Source organism: Aethalodelphis obliquidens, unplaced genomic scaffold, assembly GCF_003676395.1.
Source record: "Aethalodelphis obliquidens isolate GAN/ISIS:26980383/991018 unplaced genomic scaffold, ASM367639v1 scaffold93, whole genome shotgun sequence".
Lineage (NCBI taxonomy): Eukaryota > Metazoa > Chordata > Mammalia > Artiodactyla > Delphinidae > Aethalodelphis > Aethalodelphis obliquidens.
Window position 1 is genome coordinate 22,967 of NW_020838037.1, and position 22,945 is coordinate 45,911.

Sequence of the window (22,945 nt, forward strand, 5' to 3'; positions counted from 1 at the left end):
ATATTTTGCTATATGTTAATAATCGTCCACAAACAATTCTATTTGACATTTATATAGCACTTCAAACTTTAAAAAATGTTCTTGCTTGTATCACCCCCGCCCTGTAATATGAATATCCAATACTATCAGCGTTTTCTAATGATATAGATCATTACTAGAGGCAATGTTAACAGGCACTGTTAAGGTATCTAGAAAATTTTATGCTGCACTAAGTGAGCCTGCAGTCTGGTTGGCCAGACTGTTCTAGATTTTACTTCTTGTATACAGTATTGTACATATAGTCTATGTAGAGGTTTATATGACAATGAAAACTATATTTTCCCAGTAGTCTACATAATACTGTAATTTATGCAGTAAATTACTCTCCTCACTTCCATGCCTATATTGGCTAATAATAAGAAAATTGTTAAATTTTACCTGTAATGGGGTACTACAGTGCCCCGTTAATTATTATCTAGCATCTTGCAAATATTTTAATTGGTAACTTCTTCTACCTCCGGCCTCCACTCCACTGATCTTGTCAATAATAAAGAACAACTACCAATCATCCTGTCATCTGTCCAGAGACTACTAAGTGTCCCAGTCATCTTGTTCACACCCCCAATCAAGTCTCTCCCTGCATAGAATGTTCTTTTTCTACAAAGGAGGATTTTTTTCATCACTTACACATCCTTTTAGTTCAAAGTCAAGATCTTCTCAAAGTCTAAGCTGCTTATAGGTATATACTGTGATTCTTATTAAAACTCAGGAGGTAGTGTGATATTGTGGGAAGAACAAAAGCTTGGGAGATACTAGCTTTCATTACTTAAATTCTCTGTAACTCTCCTATCCATTAATAGAGGTAATAAACCCACCTTGCAGAGCTGGTATGAAAATCAAATAAGAACATATATAAAGAAGAAGATGGAATAGTTTCCATCTTCTTCTTTATATATATTCTTATTTGATTTTCCTGTGCATAGTAGATACTCAACTTGTGGTAGCTATTGTGCTTCATCATTTACACACTGAATGATTTTTACTTTTCTTTAAAGTACTTTCAGGAAATCCACTTCCATAAATTTGCCTTCAACTAGGCTGAGGGGGGAGCTGGCAGTCCTAAATAGCATCAGCCCGTTATGTCTTCTTTTTGTGGATTATTTATAAAATTAAAATGGCAAGAGGATCTGTGAAGAATGCTGGCCTATAATAATGAGCAGGTGCTTACAGCCTTGGTCATGTTCAGAATCCCTGGGTGTTCCTGTCTGGTAGCCCTGAGCTGAGCAATATCTGTTTGGGGATTTCAAAGTCAGGTGGTCCACCTATCTTGTTACAACCATCTTTATTCGTTTTATTCCAGCAGTCTGTGGCCTAGGAAAATATTATTAGCACTACTTTCCAGAAAGGTAAATTGAATTATGGCACATGGGGAAATTTTCAGAGTATAGACAAAGAAAGGAGAACAGAGGCCCAGAAAGACTAATAGTAAAGAGTTTCTAAACTCTAAGCACAGGGAAGAGTGTGACTAAAATAAAACAAAGAAACATCAAAAAAACAGGTGCTAATGTGTTGATGAGGATTAGAAAAACATAGCGTAAGTAAATATAGGGAAGCGGCAGAAAAGAAAATCAGAAGCAAATGAACATAAGCAAGATCTTACCTTTCTGTATTCAATACATACTAATTATATGATAAATCATACATTTCTAGAGGGCAAGATGAATGTCTGCAGGTTTTCTTCACATAACGCTACCATAATTAGGCCTGTATAAATATTTGCTGAAGAGAATAATAGTGAATTAGCAAGTAATCTCAACCTCTTTTTTTCGGGGTACAATACTCCGTTTTTGTTTGGTTTAATGATATATATTCTCATTTTGCAACCCTCCAACAGATTCTCAAGCTCCACAATTTTATTAATAAGGAAAATTGGTTTTGATAGGTATTTTAAGTGCCTTGAATTCAATAGATGTACATTTGTGGCGGTATCAATAAAATCAAAATTTAGTTTCTGCATGGCCCACTCATAGTTCTCTGTAGAGGTCTAATCAAACTATTTAACTTAATATATAAGAGGACTGAACATCTAACAAACCTTATAAAATGATTTCAAGGTCATTGGTCAAACAGTAACCTAGAGACATTGAGATTAGACAAGTTACATGCTCTATCACAGGACCTCCAGAGAACATGACCAAGACAGGATGAATGGTTAGATGAAAATCAGGGCAACGGGGTGAATTTTCTGTCTCATTTAAGGCTATAAGCTTGACATGTAGCATAGCAATAGCGAAAGTAGCTATTGAATCAGTATTTACTGAATGAGTGAATAAGTAAATTTATGAATAAATGACACATGGAATATGAAAAACATATACTGCACAAAAACTACTAGTTATCTTGTGTCATGATGATGAGCAGCTTAAGCTCTGCCAAGATAATTTAGATGTTCATAATATCTTTTCAAAATATTTTTAAAGCTTTTGAGGTGGGACTGTTCTAAGTGTTTTATATGGGAAAAGATAATAGTGAGACACACACACACACACACACACACACACACAAAGAATAAGCCACATAGTTTTCTGATATTACCTGCTTATGGTACTACTTTTTTAAAATCACTATTCCTTAATGATATTTAAACCATAATGAAGTATAAAGCTAATTTCAGAGCTATACCCTTGAATCATGGAAATAGTCAGTTATTATGAAATTTCTAAGCAAAACAGGATAAATTTTCCTTTCATCTCTATTTTGCAGAAATCATTGCTTCAACTGGATATCAGGACTGATGTCAGCAACTGTTTAAATAATCGTTACAACATTCAAAGCAAAAAAATTCCAGTTTGCGTAAGTACATGTACTTATCAGTTTTCTTTTCTTCTCTCTGTGTTTATATACTGGTTTATGTGTGTGCTGGAAACAAGTTAACCTGCAAACAAGTTAACCTGCAAACAAGTGATGTCTAGAATTCTAATACACAATATATCCCATGGATCTAATCAACAGAGATACTCTTTTGCAAAGAAAAAGTTTGGAGACTAGAGGAAGTAAGTTTATTAAAATGAGATATATTAAAATAATTTTTCTTTGTGCTGTTTTGAAATCAGCACAAATTTCCATCAACAATTTTCATTTTAAGTATTGAAACTATGATTATTGCATAATACTAACAATAAGGCAAGTTCAGAAACATGAAGAAAAAATATGGATGAGCTAATAAAAGGATTAGCACACTTCCACAAAATTATTTTCTATTTTTGCACAATAAGCCAGAATATATAAACACCAGATATTTTTAAAGGATTAAAATCAATCAGCCTCTAAAAAGCATACGGTTTCATAACATTCTTCTAGTAAAATATATAGAGTAGAAGATTCTATTGCCAGAATTCAAATCAAGAAATTCTAGAGGAGTGAGCAAGATGGTAGGAGTAGGAGGACCCTGAGCTCACGTCCTCCTATACGCACACCCAAATCACAACTATTTACAGAGAAACTATTGATGAGAAAAAACTGGAAGGCTAGCAGAAAACATCTTCTACAACTAAAGATATAAAGAAGGAACAACAACAGATGGGTAGGAGGGGCAGAGACCCAGTATAGTCAAGACCCACACCCCTGGGTGGGCTACTCACAAATGGCATGATAATTACAGTTGCAGAGGTTCTCCCCAAGGAGCTAGTGGTCTGAGCCCCACACTGGGCTCCCCAGTGCAGGGGTTCTGCACCGGGAGGACAAGCCCCCAGAACATTTGGCTTTGAAGGCTAGTGGGGCTTACTTTTGGGAGAGCCAGAGGACTGTGGGAAATAGGGAATCATTCTTAAAGGGTGCACACAAAATCTCACATGCTCTAGACCCAGGGCAGAAGCAGTAATTTGACAGGAGCCTGGGACTGACCCACCTACTGATCTTGGAGAGCCTTCGAGAGAGGCAGGAGGCAACTAGAGCTCACCCTGGGGACACAGACAATGGTGGCAGCCATTGTGGGGAACTTGTTCTAACACATGGACACTGGTGCTGGTAAGCCCCATTTTAGAATCTTCCCTCTAGCTAATTAGTACCAGCCCCAACCCCTCCCATCAGCCTGTCTGCACCAGAACTGGGACAACTCAGTCGAAGCAACTAGCTAGGCAGAGACACAGCCCCACCAAACAAGCTGGTTTGCTTCCTTAAAAGACCTCCTAATTCCACAACTGCCCTGTGACCCAGCAATGTTGACCAGAGGTCCCAGGACCAGGCCCCTCACACCAATGCACTAGCACTAGCCCTGGGACCCCCAAGGCCCTGCAGCCAGGGACCTTGGGAACTGGCTCTGTCCACCAGTGAGCCGACACTATTCCTAGGACCACCATCACTCACAGTGGGTAGGCACCAGACCCAGGACCCCATGGGGCCCAGCCGCACCAACAAGTGGGCCAAAGAACTCCAGGACCCCAGCATCCTACAGTCCAAGATCCCAGGACCCAGCTTCACCCACTAGTGGGCTGGCACTACCCCAAGGATCTGATTTCACCTACCAGTGGGAGGGCATCAGCCTTGAGATTCCTTGGGTCCTGGCTGTGGTCAACAGCAGGCCAAGACCAGTTCCAAGACATCTTGGAACCCTAGCCGTATTGGGATCCAGACCCTCTCACCAATGGGCAAACACCAGCTTTGGGACACCCTGAACACCACAGCCAACTGTATCAGGAACTGGCCCCACCCTCAAGCAGATCAGCACTAGATCCAGGACACCCAGCCATGCAACTGTCAACTCTAGAACCTGGTTCCATCTACCAGTTGGCCAACACTAGCCCTGGTACACAACTGAGACCCCAGAGCCAGCAGCCTTGTGACTTCTCCCCTCCAACCAGTGGCTGGCAGCCTGTGCCCAAGGCAGGCCCTGGCAACCAACCAGACCAGTGCCAGCCATGCTCACCAGACAACCCACAGTAGTCAGCCCATTACAACAGAAGGACCCATGCAGGCCAAATGGGGGGCACCCCCTAGAGCATATAGAGCTGGTGATAACAGAGGAGTGTATTGCTGGGATGCACAGGATGTGTCCTACAAAACGTGACTTCTCTGAGGTTGGGAAATGTAACCAACCTACCAAATACACAAAAATAATAAATTAGGCAAAATGAGGTGACAGAGGAATATGTTCCAAATGAAGGAACAAGGTAAAACCACAGAAGAACTAAGTGAAGTGGAAATAGACAATCTACCACATAAAAAGTTCAAGGTAGTGATTGTAAAGACTTTCAAAGAACTTGAGAAAAGATTAAATGAATAGAGTGAGAAATCAAAACTTTTTAACAGAGTTAGAAAATATGAAGAAGAACCAGAGATGAAGAATACAATAACTGCAATGCCAAATACACTAGAAGGAATCAACAGTAGATTGATAATAAGGAGGAACAGATCAGCAAGCTGGAAGACAAATATTCAAGCTGAACAGAAAAAAGAAAAAAATAGAAATGAGGTCAGTTTAAAAGACCTCTGAGACAACATCTAGCATACTGACATTCTCATTATAGGGGTCTCAAGGCAGAGAAGAGAGAGAGAAAGGAGCAGAGAACAGATTTAAAGTCATAATAGCTGAAAACTTCCCTAACCTGTAAAAGGAAACAGACATCCATGTCCAGAAGCACAGAGACTCCCAAACAGGATCAAGCCAAAGAGGACCACATTAAGCACATTGTAATTAAAATAGCAAAGATTAAAGATAAAGAGAGAATAATTAAAAGTAGCAAGGGAAAAGCAACAAGTTACATACAAGGGAACTCCCACATGGGAACTCCTGCAAGGCTATCAGCTGAATTTTTAGCAGAAATTCTGCAGGCCACAAGGGAATGGCACCCCCCAACATCAAAACAATGAACATAATGGCAATAAAAACATACATATCAATAATTACTTTAAATGTAAGTGGACTAAATGCTGCAATCAAAAGACATAAAGTGGCTGAATGAATACGTGTGCATATATATGCTACCTACAAGCAAACTCACTTCAGATCTAAACTCACTTCAGACACACACAGAAAGTGAAGGGATGGAAAAAGTTACCCAATGCAAATGTGTACCAAAAGAAAGCTAGGGTAGCAATAGTTATTTCAGACAAAATAGTCTTTAAAACAAAGGCTGTAACAAGAGACAAAGAAGTATGTTACATAATGATCAAGGAAGTGATCCAAGAAGATGTAACAATTGGAAATATATATGTACCCAACATAGGAGACCCTAAATACATAAAACAAATAACAGACAGAAAAGGAGAAATTAACAGGAACACAATAAAATTAGGGGACTTTAACACCCCACACACATCAATGGACAGATAATCCAGACAGAAAATCAATAAGGCCTAAAATGACACATTAGAATAAAAGGACTTAATAGATCTATATAGAACATTCCATCCAAAAGCAGCAGAATACACACTCTTTTCAAGTGCACGTGGAACATTCTCCAAGGTAGATAACATGCTAGGCCATCAAACAAGTCTCAGTAAATTTAAGAAAATTGAAATCATATCAAGCATCTTTTGCGACCATAACACTATGAGAGTAGACGTCAGCTATAAGAGAAAAACTGCAAAAAACACAAACATGGATGCTAAAAAATATGCTATTTAACAACCAATGGATCACTGAAGAAATCAAAGAAGAAATAAAAATACCTGGAGATAAATGAAATAAATGATCCAATATCTATGGAACACAGCAAAAGCAGTTATAAGAGGGAAGTGTATAGTAATACAACCCTACATCATGAAACAAGAAAAATCTCAAACAACCTAACCTTACACCTAAAGAACTAGAAAAAAACAAACAAAAAGCCCCTACATTAGTAGAAGAAAATCATAAAGATCAGAGAAGAAATAAATGAAATAGAGCACAACAATAGAAAAGATAAATGATTCTTTGAAAAGATAAACAAAATTGATAAACCTTTAGCAGACTCAAGAAAAAAAGAGGGCCCGAATCGATAAAATCAGAAATGGTGAAAAAGAAGTTACACTAAACACCACAAAAATACAAAACATCCTCAAAATGTAAAATTTCCCAAGATTTATCAGGAAGAAACAGAACATATGAACAAATTACCAGTAATGAAATTAAATCAGGAAAACAAAACAAAACAAAATGAACAAACGAAAATTCCCCCAAAACAAAAGTTCCGGACCAGACAGCTTTAAGGTGAATTCTACCAAACAGGTAGAGAAGAGTTAACCCTTATCCTTTTAAAACTATTTCCAAACATTTCAGAGGCAGAAATGCTTCAAAACTCATCCTACAAGGCAAGCATCATCCTGATACCAAAACCAGACAAAGACATCACAATGGAATAAGAGAACAAACTTAACAAAACAGAAACAGAGTTACAGATACAGAGTACAAACAGGTGATTGCCAGAGGGGAGGTGGGCAGAGAAGGAAATAGGTGAGGGAGATTTTTCCATCGGTGTTCATCAATGATATTGGCCTGTAATTTTCAGTATTTGATACCTGTCTTTCTCCCATTCATCACATCCAGTCCGTGAGAACATTCTGATGATTCTACCTGATGAGCTCAGAATCTACCTATTTAATACCCACTTCTGCCATCACCACGTCAGTCCAATCTGGTATCATCTTTTGGCTGAATCACTGCAACAACATTTCAATGAGTTTCCATTCATGCCCTACTCTTTTCCACAGTGATTATTTAAAAATGTAAATCAGGTCATGTCACTCTTACTAAAATCCTCCAATAATTTTTCATTTCTCAAGATAGAGTTCAAAGTGCTTGCTTTGACCTTAAAAAAAAAAAATCCTACATGATCTAGACACTAGTTACTTCTGTCTTCCTCCCCTTCACCTATCCTGCTTAGCACACAGAGCTCCACACTCTTCCTCAAACTTATCACACATATTCATGCCTTGAAGCTTTGCAATTTCTGCTCTCTCTGCCTAAGACACTCAGCACTCTTCCTCCAGAGAGCTGAACATCCTCCTTTCCTCCCCCAGTTGATGTCTGGTGAAATCTACCACATCAGGGTACTATAACATGACTACACAGAATAACAGGATTTACTCACTACATACCATTTTACTTTGCTTTCATTTTACGCGTTATCACTCATTGCCACTTATAATTTTACATGTTTACTTGTTATTTAGTATTAATCTTTTCCAATAAACATTTAAGTTCTATGTGAGTTGGAACATTTTTTTTTGGTTTGTTTATTTTTTTGGCCTGCTCTCTTATTAGTGCCTTAACTTTCCAGAGTATTACAAACAACTAAAAGGTATACTAGCAAAAACAGATAAATGAATCCTACATTATTTCATAGAACAAATTCTTAGAAATAAGTAATGAAGTCAAAAGTTACACACATTTTTTTCTTTGCGGTACGCAGGCCTCTCACTGTTGTGGCTTCTCCCGTTGTGGAGCGCAGGCTCAGCGGCCATGGCTCAAGGGCCTAGCCGCTCCGTGGCATGTGAGATCCTCCTGGACCAGGGCACGAACCTGTGTCCCCTGCATCGGCAGGCGGACTCTCAACCAATGCACCATCAGAGAAACCCTTTTATCCTTTTTTTTTTTCAGTTACACACATTTTAAAAGTGTTTCTGTATACTACAAAATTAATTTCCAGAAATGCATACAATTTAAATTCTCACCAGGAGGTTGTAAATGTGTTGGTATCCCTGCAAACTTGTGAACCACTTGGCATTACTATTTATTTCCTCATTCTTCATTTGATGGAATAAATGGTGTCTTGCTTTAATTTGCATTAATTTGAGTTGTGCTGCAGTATATTGAATTTTAGATAAAATGAATAGTCTTATTACATAGAGCATGAGTGAAAAAAAAAGACATCCACCAGTTTCCACTGAAAGCTCTGAGAAAGCCTGGTGTAGACTAGGCATGGAAGGATATTAGACTCATGGTGAAGAGAAAGGTCCTTTAATTTATCTCCAATTTGCCTAAATGTGCTCTCCCTTCTAAATTCGTGTCACTATTCATTTTGGATTTGTTTCCTAGGTTTATCTTATATAATTAATTAATAAAATTATATCTCCTTCTTATTTCCTTTAAACTTTTTCTCCATCATTGATTCATACCAGGTTTTAGCAATTTATGAGTCTTCACTTCTTCACCCATCTATACGTCCATATATCCATCCTGTTACCCATACAATTATTCACTGTAATGCTTAGTTTCATCCCATGGATACAAAAGTGAATATGATGTTATCTCGAGGTCTATCCTCAAGAGACTCACAATGCAGTGGAATATGCTGTGCTTAAAAATTCAAACAATGACTTCTGGTTTCAGCTGAGACAAGTGAAGTGCTTAGAAGTTGTTACTCTCATCTTTACAAGGAAAAGCTGGACAAGATGAAAATCAACTAACTTTTTTGGACCAAAGAACTGAAGTTGAAGGACAAACCTCCACCCCAATGTCTGCAGAGACAGACTCATCCAGGGACACAGCCAAGATTTACTTACTTTGAGGAGAGTTTTTAGTTCCATTAGCTTGTAAAACACTAAAATAATAATTTTGACACAGACCTTGGGGCTAAGTGTGGACTAGCAGAAGAGTGAGAAACACCCGGGGCTTGTCCTGGGGAGGCACCACACTTTCATGGGCTATAATTCTAGGATCCCACTAGATCCCTATAATGAAGACCCAAGAAAGACCCCTCATGGCTCTCAAAGGAGGAGAGAAAGAACAGTCATTGTGAAATGTGCTCAGAGCTTTCTCCACAACACAGGACTATACTGCAGGAGAAAAGACTGTTCCAGACCTATTTCCACTGGAGAAAGGGCATATCTTCCATGCCAGCCCTCCCTAGACTTCCTATCTCACCTAGCCAAGAGGAAAGAAAGTAGCTGATAGGAAAGTATTTCAAGAAAATAGTTTAGGAAAGCTACAGCCAGGGAATAAAGGTAGTTGTAAAGAGATGGAAGATCTATACAACTGGAGAATATTTGTGAAGGTCACAGCTCCAAGACACAGGCATACTTACACACTGGGATTTAGTTGGAGATTATAGAATTCCCCCACTCCTCAATACCTAACCATAACACCTGAAGGATCCAGTATAATATCAGAACATTACACCTCAAAGCTGTAATAAACAGATGTTCTCTGAGGTGGAGTGCTTAGAGAAGCCCAAAGTCAAGCGCCGGAACAAAAATGAAAGCATTAAGAGGAATTTGAAGCCTCTGTCATTGATCACTAGAGCAAACTACTTGCCAGATTACTAAAAATCAGTACATTAAAGGCCTTAGTGCCTATTATAAGGAAGAGAATGCCCAGCTTTCAATGAAATTACAAGGCGTGCAAAATGCAAGACAAATACAGTGTAAAGAAACAAAACAATCATCAGAACCAAATCAGATATGACATAGAAGTTGAAATTGTCAGAGAAATGAAAAATAACTGTGATTATTCTGGTAAGGGCTCTAATGGAAAAAGTGGAAAACATGCAAAAATAGATGTAAGCAGAGAGAGTCTAAGAGTCAAAAAGGAAATGCTAGAAATCAAAAACATTGTAACAGAAATGAAAAATGTCTTACCGGACTCATTAGTAGACTTCTTAAGACTGAGAAAAGAATCAGTGAGCTCAGAGATAGAAATCCACCAAACTGAAATTCAGAGAAAAAAAAGAACAAAACAGCGTATACAAGAATTGTGAGACAATATAAAAATGTTTAGTATGTGTATATGTATGTTAGTATGTGTATATGTGTTTAGTATGTGTATATAGAATACCAGGAGAAAATAATTCAGCAGAATAATAATGGTGAGGAACTTCGCAAAATTAATGTCAGACACCAAATCTAAACCCAGGAAGCTCAGAGAACACCAAAAAGAATAAATACCGAATAATCTAAACCTCTGTTAGTAATTTAGGTATATTTATTAAATTTAGGAGGCCAGTTGGGAGCTAGAAGGCATTAATAAAACTAAGGGTGCATGTTTGTAAAAAAGTGAGGTGATGGGAATTTGCTTCTTGTACAGGAACAAGATGCTCTCCTTCCTTAATAGCTGTTCACTACACATCAGATCGAGTAGAAAGGTCCCAGAAGAGTAAGTAGTTCAGTAGTCGTGTGATCCAACCCACAATATCATCTTATCTCCTGATACTTGGTATAAATGTGTCATTCCAGAAACGCTGCTCTACTTACTCTCCTAAACTGTATGAAAAGTCTACAACTGCTACTTTTCTAAGCTGGAAGCAAGTGGAGAAACCTTGAATCATGTTTAAAAAAGAATTCTTACTGGGTTTCAGGATACTTTCTAATCGCTTTATATTTTTTGAAAAATTCTCAGAAAAATAAAGTATAACCTAAAGCAGCTATTTCACTTAATATGATATTATTTGAGGCCTAAAGATAAACTTCCAAACTACGTTGTCTTTTTATGAGACTCTCATTATGTCATTGCTATACCTTTGCTTGGGTTTTCAGAGTGCTGCAATATTTCAACACGTAAATCATGTTTTATTTCTAACAGGAGCTACTATTTGTTCATAAAACTCATTTTCCATGCAATAAAAACAACTTCCGTAGGCTGGTTCAGAAAATTTTCCTGCAGTTGGATAACATTTATCCTTGCCTTTACTTAGAGAAAAATAGATTCTATGAAACCTCTGGATTGATAACCCCAGGATGTTTCATTTTCTGTTCTATAACTAAACCCTTTCTGTGTGATGTAGGGTAATGGGAACCTAGGGTTTTCGCTTCGAGATAAACCTGTATCTAGAGCTTGAGCCATAAATATGAAAATGCCCTCAATATAACGTTAAGTGAAATATGAAAGATAAATTCTATTTTTATGTTAATATTTTCTTTGTTAAAAATATTCAATTAAACAATATTTAAATGCCCAATAGGTATGCCAGGCATAGTAAAGATGCTGGATACGGAGCAAAGAACAAAACAAAGTCCTTCCACATACAAAGTTCAGAGTCTAGTGACTATCTCCCTCAGACTTTGGAAAATTTCCTGAAATCACACCATCATGTGACAACGGAAGGACAATCCAGGCTGTCGACAGGGGTGGTGTTATGTCAACAAGCCCTTGGAAGAGGACAATCCAAAAACATATCCTTAGAAAAGGTCAATCCTCAGAGGTCCTTGGAAAAGTCCAATCCTAGGGTCAGCTATGAGAATTTAGAAACTGTGGCTAAGAGTAGGATGAAGGCAAATTTCATCTTTTCTCATTGACTAGGAGTTAATTTAGCCCAAATGCTGGGCCTGAATATGCCTGGAAGATTGTCAGTGTTGGGGATGTTGGCCACTGTCACTAGACGAGGAGGGCAGGAGGGAATCCGCTTCTAAAGACAGATCTGGACTGCGAAGGGGTAATAGTTACGCTTCCTGATGTATTTTCCTTCTACTCTCCATAAAGCTCAAACAAATCTTGTTTAGAGTCAGAATCTGGGAGATGAAGGGAGAAGTCTGGGAAGAAGTGCAGGCTTCATAGCTTCCAGGAAGGAATGGTGCCTGTAGCTGGGGTCAAGCGATGGTGGCGGGGGGGTCATTGTGCTGGGACACAGAAAACTTACAAGGGCAACTGAAGCTGTGGCAAGGATATGGGCATCACAAACAGATGAGGGCAAAGGGACATGAGATACTGGTTCCTGAGTAGCCCAGGAAAACTCCCAGATGTGGGGAGGGAAAGACTCTGAGACAAATTCCAATAAAAAAGCTCAGGCCTTCAGAGAAGACTAAAAAAATGTGCCAGAAGTTTAGTGGTTATCTGACTGCTTTTTATGAGAACTTTTTATTCTCCTCTTTATATTTTTCCACGTTTCCCAAATTACATACGGTGGACTTATATTGCGTTTAATAATCCAAAATGTTTTAAGAAAAATGTGCGCATTATAAGGTACTACGTGTGACATCTGCCATCTATCCCCCCAAAAGATATATTGAACCACCGCATAAGGCGCACTTGAGGAAATACCCAAGGAAAACCTGGCAGATCATTAAATGAAGGCCAAGACTTCACTGGTGAAACAGCCAGAAGAAGATTAAAGAAGTGGTATGTTTATCATTGCTCACACAGCAGCTCGCAATTACCCAAACCACAGATATTTTAACGGATGAAACTCAGCAAAGGAAGAATCAAATGTCAGGTTTGCTGAAACAGACAAGTAACCCTCCAGAGTCTGAAAATCTGACACTCTCTTTTGGCCATTCAAAAGGATCAAAGTTCTAGTGACACCTGGAAGATCCCCTTCTAAAAATTTAGATTAAATTAAAAGAGCCATTATTTATAGAAAAATGACACAAACCATATTCTGAGTGTGTGCCTCAGGTGAAATGTAGTTAACCAGAATTCTACAGTATGTACTCTAATGGGCCTTGGTGTCCAGGTATTAGGAAGGAGGAATTCTGGATCATTGAAGAGGTCCAATCACTTAAATTTTAATATAACTGCAAAATTTAAAAAAGCATTTTAGTTTTATTAGACCCACAACTTTCTCATTTACATGAGAATTTTTAAAATTTAAAACTCATATTATATGTTACATTGAATTTCTCAGACTCATTTTATAAAGCATAATCTTTTTACTGTGAAAACAGTAAACTTTATGTATGGTTTGTGACCAAGTGATAGTGAACAGACCGGTATATTCATGCCATAGTAGGATCAAAGCTTCTATCAGCACTCATCATGTTTTCTGTACTACTGTAGCTAGCATTTCCTAGCATTCTTAGTTGTAATGAAACGAAAAGCTTCACAATTATGACATAGGAATAGAGCAAGTAGTATTGCCCTCAACTCAAATACAGAGGGGGGAAAAAACCTAACTCATTCTTCAGCTAGGAGATAAAAAATACTGTTATATTTAATAAAAGATAAAGGGGTCTGACTTTTTAGATAGCTTTTACACAACTGGCTCGTTCTGGATTACAGATATAATCACTTACACTTCCCTTCTTTTTCTGAGTAGCCTACCTTGATGAATAGTTATATTTTCAATATCTTATGTTCTAGGCCTTACTAGCTTTACCAATCCTTTCTACTTTTCTTTCCTTCTTTCAAATTTTTTTCTATTTTTCCTTAATTTTTCCTACTTTCCTTCCTTTCCTTTTTTAAAACTTTATTTTTTTTTTGCGGTATGTGGGCCTCTCACTGCTGTGGCCTCTCCCTTTGCGGAGCGAAGGCTTAGCGTCCATGGCTCATGGGCCTAGCCGCTCCCCTGCATGTGGGATCTAAGGAATTCCTATTCCTTTTCAGAAAACTGAGTTTGGCAGAGCGTTCAAATGAACCCTTCCCTCAACGCCGTACACAACTCTTAAAGAACATCATCCCTGTGTACCCATTCGTTATATCTCGCCCCCTATGAAGCACAAAAGAGCTGTGGCTTGATGGTAGGACACAATGGCCGTAGTGATCCTCCTATAAATATCGCGTCCCAAAGGCCCCGTGAAAATCTCTTGTTTTCAGGGGTCTAGGGCATACCAAGGGCTGCCGAACACAGCTAAAGGAGGAGAAATAAGAGACACAGAACTTGCTCCTGCAAAACCCGTACGTATACTGAACGAAAAGCATGCCACTTCGTGGAGACCGAAGGCCTCCCCAGCTGAGATTTTTTTTGCCTTGGAACCCAGTGCTAACCGCTGCCTTCAAGGAGTAGGAAAGGAGTCCTTCCTTGTTTGCAAGTCTCGTCTGCCTTTCAGCGCCTGTTCAACTTGAGTGGACAATAGCCACAACCTTCCCGAACGTCCTGCCAAACGCCGAGTTTTACGGGAGTGTAGCACACGCTTCCAAGTTCTCTGAGGGGAAAGAGGCCATTGCTGTGGTGTGAACGGCCTTCACTGCCACTCTTTTGGAGTACCAGGTTCTCTGGGCAGTCATGATAGTTCCTATAGGAGAGGCATTTGAACAGACGTCTGCCCTGGTATACTTAACTGCATCCACACTTCGAGTGCATCTTATGCTCCAGGCACCAACACGGTGCACAGAACTCCTTTTGACGGTAAGAAACAAGACGCAACGTTTCTCCTAGGAGGCTCGTGCGGGATGAGGCCGCATGAGGATTTGGACCGTCGAACCTCGTTGAAACCAGGCAGATTGAGTGCCACATTATGTTAGCGACACAATGAGAGCATGTAAAGTACATGGAACCACGTTCAGTGCGACATGAGAGAGTGTTACCTTTCGGGGACTTGAGGCACAAGCTTCCTCAGCCCCTTAGGTCAATGTCTTTGTCCAGAGGTAACAGCTGCCGAAGAGTTCCTTTCCAGGAGCACGTGACACAGCATATATCATGCAGAAGTGCAGAGAAGGAGACCAGCTTTTCCCCGTGCTTTCAGAGGTTAGCTTTTCTGCTAAGCCTTTGAACACCAAGATCCAGTAAGCTCCCAATGATCATTTAGAATCATACTATTGAAGATCTCTCTGCCATTAGCCCCCTGCTCTGCCGCCGTCTCTCAGGTGCATTCAGTGAAGTACCATAAAATCTACAGCTTGCCACACCATGTTGTTTAGGAACAGCACGTTTCCTCTTCGTAAAGATATCTTTTCTTGCAAACTGCTTGGCTCGGACTCCTACCCCTTTTCAGAACACCGACTTTGGCATAGCGTTCAAATGACCCCTTCCTTCAATGCTATACACATGTGTTAAAGAATATACTCCGTGTGTCCCCGTTCATTCCGTCTTACTTCCTATGAAACACAAAGGAGCTACAGCTTGATGGGAGGAAACAATGGCTTCCTTCTCCTACTATGGCTATCCCGTTGCCAAAGCCTCCGTGAAAGACTCTTGCTTCGAAGGTTGTAGATCATACCGGCGGGCCCCAAACACTGCTAAAAGAGAAGAGATACAGAACATGCTCCTGCGAAACACGTACATTTACTTCTCGAACAGCGTGCCTCTTCATAGAATCTGATATCCTCCACAGCTCAGCTATTTTGCCCTGGGACACAGTCCTAACAGCTAACATGTCCTAACAGCTAACCAGTCCTAACATGGCCAGGTAGTAAAAGCAGGTTTGCAGGTCTCGCCTACTTTTCAGCGCCTGTCCAAATTGCGTGAAAAATATCCACAGCCTGGCTGAAAATCCTGCAGAAAACCGAGTGTTTATAGATGTTGCAAATGCTTCCATGTTCCGTCAGGCTAAAGAGGCCATTGCTGTGGTGTGGACGGCCTTAATCCCTACTGTTTTGGAACACAATGCCCTCTGGGCAGGCTTGAGGTTTCCTATAGGAGTAACGAACAGATGACTGCCCCGTGTAGTTAACTGCATCCACACTTCGAATGTATCTTACGCTCCAAGAACAAATATGGTGCATAGAACTCCTTTCTGGTGGTAAGACACAAGAGTCAACTTTTCTTCTTGAGATTCGTATGGATGAGTCCTCCTGAAATTTTATCCCTTCCAATGCGCTTGACACCTCGTAGATTGTTTGCCACGTGATGGTTGTGTCACAGTGACTGCCTTTAGAAGTGCATGGAACCACTTTCTGTGGGACGTTAGCCAAAAAACTCTAGTGCTACACTGACAGATTTAGGATGAAATGCCTCTGACCCCCTCCAAAAAGTAACTTTCCAAGAGACAGCACACTGTCACATCCCCAGAACATCTCTGCTGTGTGCTAGGATATATTAAAGGGAATCTGGAGTCTGTGGAAGACTCTTAGCTGTACGTGGAGTGAAAATGCTTATAGCCTCTTTGGTTGTCAGTGTGGCACTTCTAGACAGTGAGACACCAGGTCTCCGAATGGAACCCTAAAGTTACATTACTGGGATTTAAGGCACAACATTAATCATCCGCTTGGGTTATGGTCTTTGGTCAGAAGCAACAGTTGTCAAAGATTTCATTTCTTTGAACTCGTGAGACAACATATCATGTATCACCGCAGAGGAGTCCTGCCTCTCTCTGGGTTTGAAGAGGTTAGCTTTTCTACTATGCCTTTAAGCACAAAGATCTAGTCAATTCCCATTGAAAGTTTAGAAAGTTATTGTTGCAGGTTTTTCTGCCCCTAGCCCACTGTTCATCTACAGTCTATAAAGTGCATTCAGTGAAAAACTGGAAAATCTACATAGCTCCGCATCTTGTTGGGAAGGATCAGCACATTCTCTTCTCGGTGAAGTCGTCTGTTCTTGCAGACTTCCAGACTCGGACTCCTATTCCTTTTCAGAACACCGAGTTTGGCATAGCGTTCGAATGAACCCTTCAATCAACGCCGTACACATTGTTTAAGGAATATAATCCCTGTGTGCCCGTTCTTTACATATTACCCTCTATGAAACACACAAGAGTTTTGGCTTGAGGTAGGATCCTCTTGAAATATCTCCCTATCAGCCTATCACTGATACTGGATTTACTGCCATTTGTAATTCCATTTGAGTTAAGTATTATAATACCATGATCTGCACCCACATAATAAGACATTATTAGGTTCCCAAACTTTAGAGTATGTAAGAATACTGTGGATCATTTATTAAATTGGTATTTCTCATCCTTTATTCTTTAGGGTCAATTTTGCAGTGTGTGCCTCAGAAATCTGAAGTTTTACAGTCTTCAGGTTATTCTTAAATAGGCAGCTGGAGGGACACACTTTTTTTTTTTTTTTTTTTTGGTACGCGGGCCTCTCACTGTTGCGGCCTCTCCCGTTGCGGAGCACAGGCTCCGGACGTGCAGGCTCAGCGGCCATGGCTCACGGGCCCAGCCGCTTCGCGGCATGTGGGATCTTCCCGGACCGGGGCACGAACCCGTGTCCCCTGAATCGGCAGGCGGACTCTCAACCACTGCGCCACCAGGGAAGCCCCGGGACACACTTTTTAATAGTATGGCCTAGTTGTTTTGTTCACTACATGGTTACAATATACTGCAAAGTGTATGATATATAATGAGATTTAAACAAATGTCTGCTGAATGAAAGAATGAGGTAATACTATTAGGTGTGGAGGGTAGAGAATCTTAGACACTTCCTGGTGAGTCTGATTTCAATAGGACTGTGGGGATATTGAAGTCCAGTATCCAGGAAAACTTGAGGACATTTCAGTCTCACGGTGGAAGGGGAAGGAGATCAGGGAACAGAGAAGGAGATGAATAGAACCAGTATTAGCTACTGAATCCTTACTGTATGTCTGACATTAAGACTTTACACATTTCACCTTATCTTAATTTTCAGAACCTTGAGAAAAAAGTGTCATCTCCATTTGTTGTCACGTATATTCTCTCCCCACCTCCTCCCTCCAGGCTAAACTGGAAATACATAGGTGAGATGCTTGACTGAAAGAAATAAAAAATAAAACATCCATTCGTTCCTCCGTACACATCCTGTTCAACTGTCAAATGGGAAGGGGGTTCAGAAGCAGGTAGAGGAATTCTGGAACAAACATTTGTTTGTTTCTTTGTTTTTCATTCTTCCATAAACTTTTGTGCTAGCTTTCTAGTTGCAAATCTGTGCATCACTTATACCAAAATTTTTGTTCCCAACACTGTTTTGAGTCCATTCTTTTCAGTTTGGTTAGACTGACTTCTTTCACTGCTGCAAGTGCCAGTTGTCTCCTCAGTTGTGGCTCTAGACAATCCAAAGGAATCGTCTTTATTTTCTTCTTTAGATAAAGTTGCCATATTTAGCAAAAACAAATAAACAACAAAATTATGATGGTCTATTTAGACCATTGTTTCAGACAAACAATACATACTTTTTAGTATAAGTTTGTACCATGCAATATTTGAAGCATACTTTTATTTAAAAAAATTATTCATTGTTCATCTGAAATTCAAATTACCTGGATGTCCTGTATTATCTGGCAATCCTTCCGCAAAAAATTGTTTTCACAAATTTTAATTTTACTCCCAAGAGCAGCATCAATTTCCTCTTTTTTATGCATCTGCTAAAAAGGACCTACACATTTTGGGGTAGAGACATTTACTACATTATTGCTGGAGAGACTGAGGATCACAGAGGTGAACATGCCCAAAATCAGACAGTTTGTGGTAGACCTTGGATCTAAACCTGGGTGTCCCTGCCTCCAAAGCTTATTTCCTTCCAGTACTCTTCCTCTGTACCATCGTATGCAATGGAGAAAACACAGTGTGTCAGTCAGACTTTACCTATTTTTCTAAATTTTCCCTTGTTTCTCGTTGTTAATTAGTGCAGATACTAAGTTGCCCAAAGAGACCAAAATAAAACATTACAATTATGGTTGAGCATTACAAGAGGCTGGTCCACAGGTTGGCTTTAGGAGACTGTTTTAAAATCCAGGTTTCTTCCATTGTGTGGATTCCTCTTCCTCTGGGTCAACTTTATGCCTACGTTCCAATTCAGGAAACAACAAAAGAGTGAGCAAGTCCAGGGCAATCAATTTTATTTTAAAAAGTGGTAAAGAAATTGCAGTTTCCACTTAGGAGACACTCCGTCTAATTATGTATGACTATCCTCTTTAATCTGTTAATATAGTTAAGTTAATCTTATCTTAATCTTAAACTTAATATAGTTAAGTTAATCTTATAGTTAAGTAATCATGATTTGTATTGTATATTTTTTATACAGTTTCAAAGTTAGACTGTTGCATTTATGTACATGAGTGAGAATACTCTGTAATTTTCCTTTCTCATACTGTTTATAACGAATTTTGGTATCAAGTTAAACCAATCTTATAAATGTGTGGTAGAATATTTTCTTTTTCTTGTCTTAGAAAGTGTTTGTGTAACTTGCATTTATTTTGAAAATTTAGTGTAACTTAGTGGACAGTTTTTGAATGGCTGATTTTCTTTAATAGCATATAAAAATTTAAGTTATGCTATTAATATTGTCAATTCTAGAAGTTTATATTTTTCTTAGAATGTGTCTATTTTGTCTATCTTCTGATTTATGTCATGAAATCTTGTATGTATAAACTTATTTTTAAAATATTTTACATCGTATTAATAGCATCCTTTATATGTGTTATTTCTCTCTTCCTTTATCGTTTCTTTTCATAAATCTTGCCTGAGATTTGAGTGTTTTCAACATATCAACTTTGGTTCCTTGATGTTCTCCATTTAGATTTAGGCTTTTTTATTCATTAATTTTTACCTTTCTCTTTTTTTTATTGCTTATACTACTTTATTGTAGTAAAGAAACATTTAAAATGCTTAGACTAAAAATAATTGAAATTTTTCTTTGTAATGACAATCTTTGGTTCCAAGTAATTCTCTGAATTTCTAATCATTTACACAGGAAATATTCTTGTATTCTTGTATTTTTGAACCAATAGTGTGTTTTCTATAAGGATGTAAAGCTCTTGTTGAATGGTAGTAATACTGCTTTTAAAAAAGTTGATACTAATTTACACATCTGTTTTCTATGAGCCTGCCTATATTTCTCCCAAAACACCCAGGGAGGATTTTATCTTTAAAAAAATTTTCAGTGTTGAAAAACACAAGCAGAAACAAAAAAAGGGCTCCTTTACATTTTTTTCAATTTCCTTTCAACAAATACAATGACTAAAGTTGAACTATTTTTCCTATGCTTATTATTCTTTTGTAGTTCTTATGCTTTGAAATCTCTTTACCATTGTAGACCATTAAAAAAAAGACTTTAGGGGCTTCCCTGGTGGCGCAGTGGTTGAGAGTCCGCCTGCCGATGCAGGGGACAGGGGTTCGTGCCCCGGTCTGGGAGGATCCTGCATGCCGCGGAGCAGCTGGGCCCGTGAGCCATGGCCGCTGAGCCTGCGTGTCTGGAGCCTGTTGCTCTGCCACGGGAGAGGCCACAATGGTGAGAGGCCTGTGTACTGCAAAAAAAAGAAAAAAGAAAAAAAGATTTAGGGCTAGATAAGTAAAGAGTGTTAGCTTTTGCAATTATTATTCAAGCTTTCACTGTGCCAAGTAAAAATGTCACTCACCATCCCACTGTACAAGCATTGAATCATTAAGCACTGCAGTCACTGACCTTTAACAAACCCTGTAAGGAGCTCAAGGCAGGGAACAGGAATGAGGCTCTCTCTGCTCTGAGAAAACTGGCAGAACAGGTTTTCAGATAGATATTTTTAGGAGAAATTTTTTTTTTTTTAATGAACTAGATTCTTGCATCTTCCCAAACTTAGAAAAGCACTAAAACAATTAACTAAGATATCTGTTTCTCATGACTAGTAGCAGCCTTCTACAAGATTTGTGTTTAGTTGCAGGTACCACCTTTACCAAAATCACTTGTATACTGATCTCCCCCATTATGTCTTTGGAACAGTTTCTCAGAGCTGTCTCAAAGGCTGTCTCCCAGGCTATAGTCCTCAGTAAAACACTGAGTAAGCTTGACTCACAGCATTTACTTTTTTTTTTAACTCAACAAATGTTTCTGTGTTCCAGGAAACATGTGGTCTGCTGAAAAGAAGTATATACATAAACTCAATTCTCTCTGGGTAATGAAGTACTGAGTGTTTACTTTTTGTGGCTGTGAAATGTGTGGCCAAAGGTAGGAAAGCCGAGATTCTGGTGTGACCTAGTCACTGGAGTTACAGTGTTGTTTCATGATTCATATACAGGGACAGTGGGAGAACAAAGAGTAAAAGATCAAGACAAAGTCATCTCCACAGAGAAAAAGATCACATGAACATATAAGCCCTTAGTGACAGCATGCAAGGGTTCCAGTTTTCTATGCAGCAGTTTACTTTCTAGCCAGTGTTTTTATTATTATTAAAGACATTATTACTATTAATGTTTTTAATGAGGACCTAACACTGCTGTCTTAAAAAACTGTAAATGTAAATGTCTTAAAAAAATGTAAAAGAATGAAAGGTTTAAATGAACAAAAATTAGAAAAGGAAAAAAAATCTCGTAAGGTTAAAAGTTAATCAGGTTTTACTAATAGTTGTCATGTTTCTATGTTAACCTCATATTTTCAAGCAATTTTCACAATAAAATTGTCTATTACAATATCTATATTAGAAGAACTTTTACAATATACTTTTAATATTCTGCTTCCAAAAGTATTTCCATATTTGTTCAGAAGGTTTTGAAGGCTCTGCCACGTAGTCAACTTTTTCCACCTTACAGTTGTACTTGCTAAAATTAGATAAACAAGATGTATTTTCCCACCTTAAAATTGATTGATTTTTTTCTCTAAAGAGTGTTGCATGAAGTATGGTAAAATATCCTGAAGGAGATTTCAGGTTTTGACACAAATTATAAGGTAAAAAATTCAAAGCTACTGTTGTTACCCCCATTGTCATTTCAGCCTTCCCATGCTCTCCTTCTGAGATGTCCTTATTGCATGTGTGTTCTAGACTTATAGGATTTTCTTGCCTTTTTTTTTTTTTTATGCGGGCTTCTCACTGTTGTGGCCTCTCCAGTTGCGGAGCACAGGCTCCGGACGCGCAGGCTCAGCGGCCATGACTCACGGGCCCAGCCTCTCTGCGACATGTGGGATCTTCCCAGACTGGGGCACAAACCCGTGTCCCGTGCATCGGCAGGCAGACTCCCAACCACTGCGCCACAGGGAAGCCCTGGCCATTTTAATTCTCTTAAATGAGTATCTTTCCTCTAAAATAGAGTCTGCTTCTTGCCTATGAAAAGCTGCAAGCATGTGTGTTGCTCCAAATTCGCTCCTGAGGCTCTGCAGTATTTATTGCAGGCTGCTTTTGAGTTGCTCTGTACCAGAGGTGGAGTGAATAAGATACAATTGTTTTGTAGATACTATTGTTTTGCACATCCTGCCTGGCTGTGAAACTGATCTCTTTGACTTACCTGGGCAGCCACTGATAAGGATTCCTCAGATTCCTGCTGGTGAATCCCTAGCACCTGGTTAGAATAAAAACAATCATTTCCTGTGTGTGTGACTAGTTCCATGATTTGAGAGAGGCACATTCATTCTTCATTCTGTAACAGAATAGTAAACAGGAAGTTTCAACTGAAGCATCCAGGTATAAGGATATGAAATTCCAACATGTGGTGCCAGACCAGGATGCAGATTTTCAAAGAAATATATGAGAATTTGTTTTACAACTGTAGAAATTTCTCATTCACAAGAGACAGA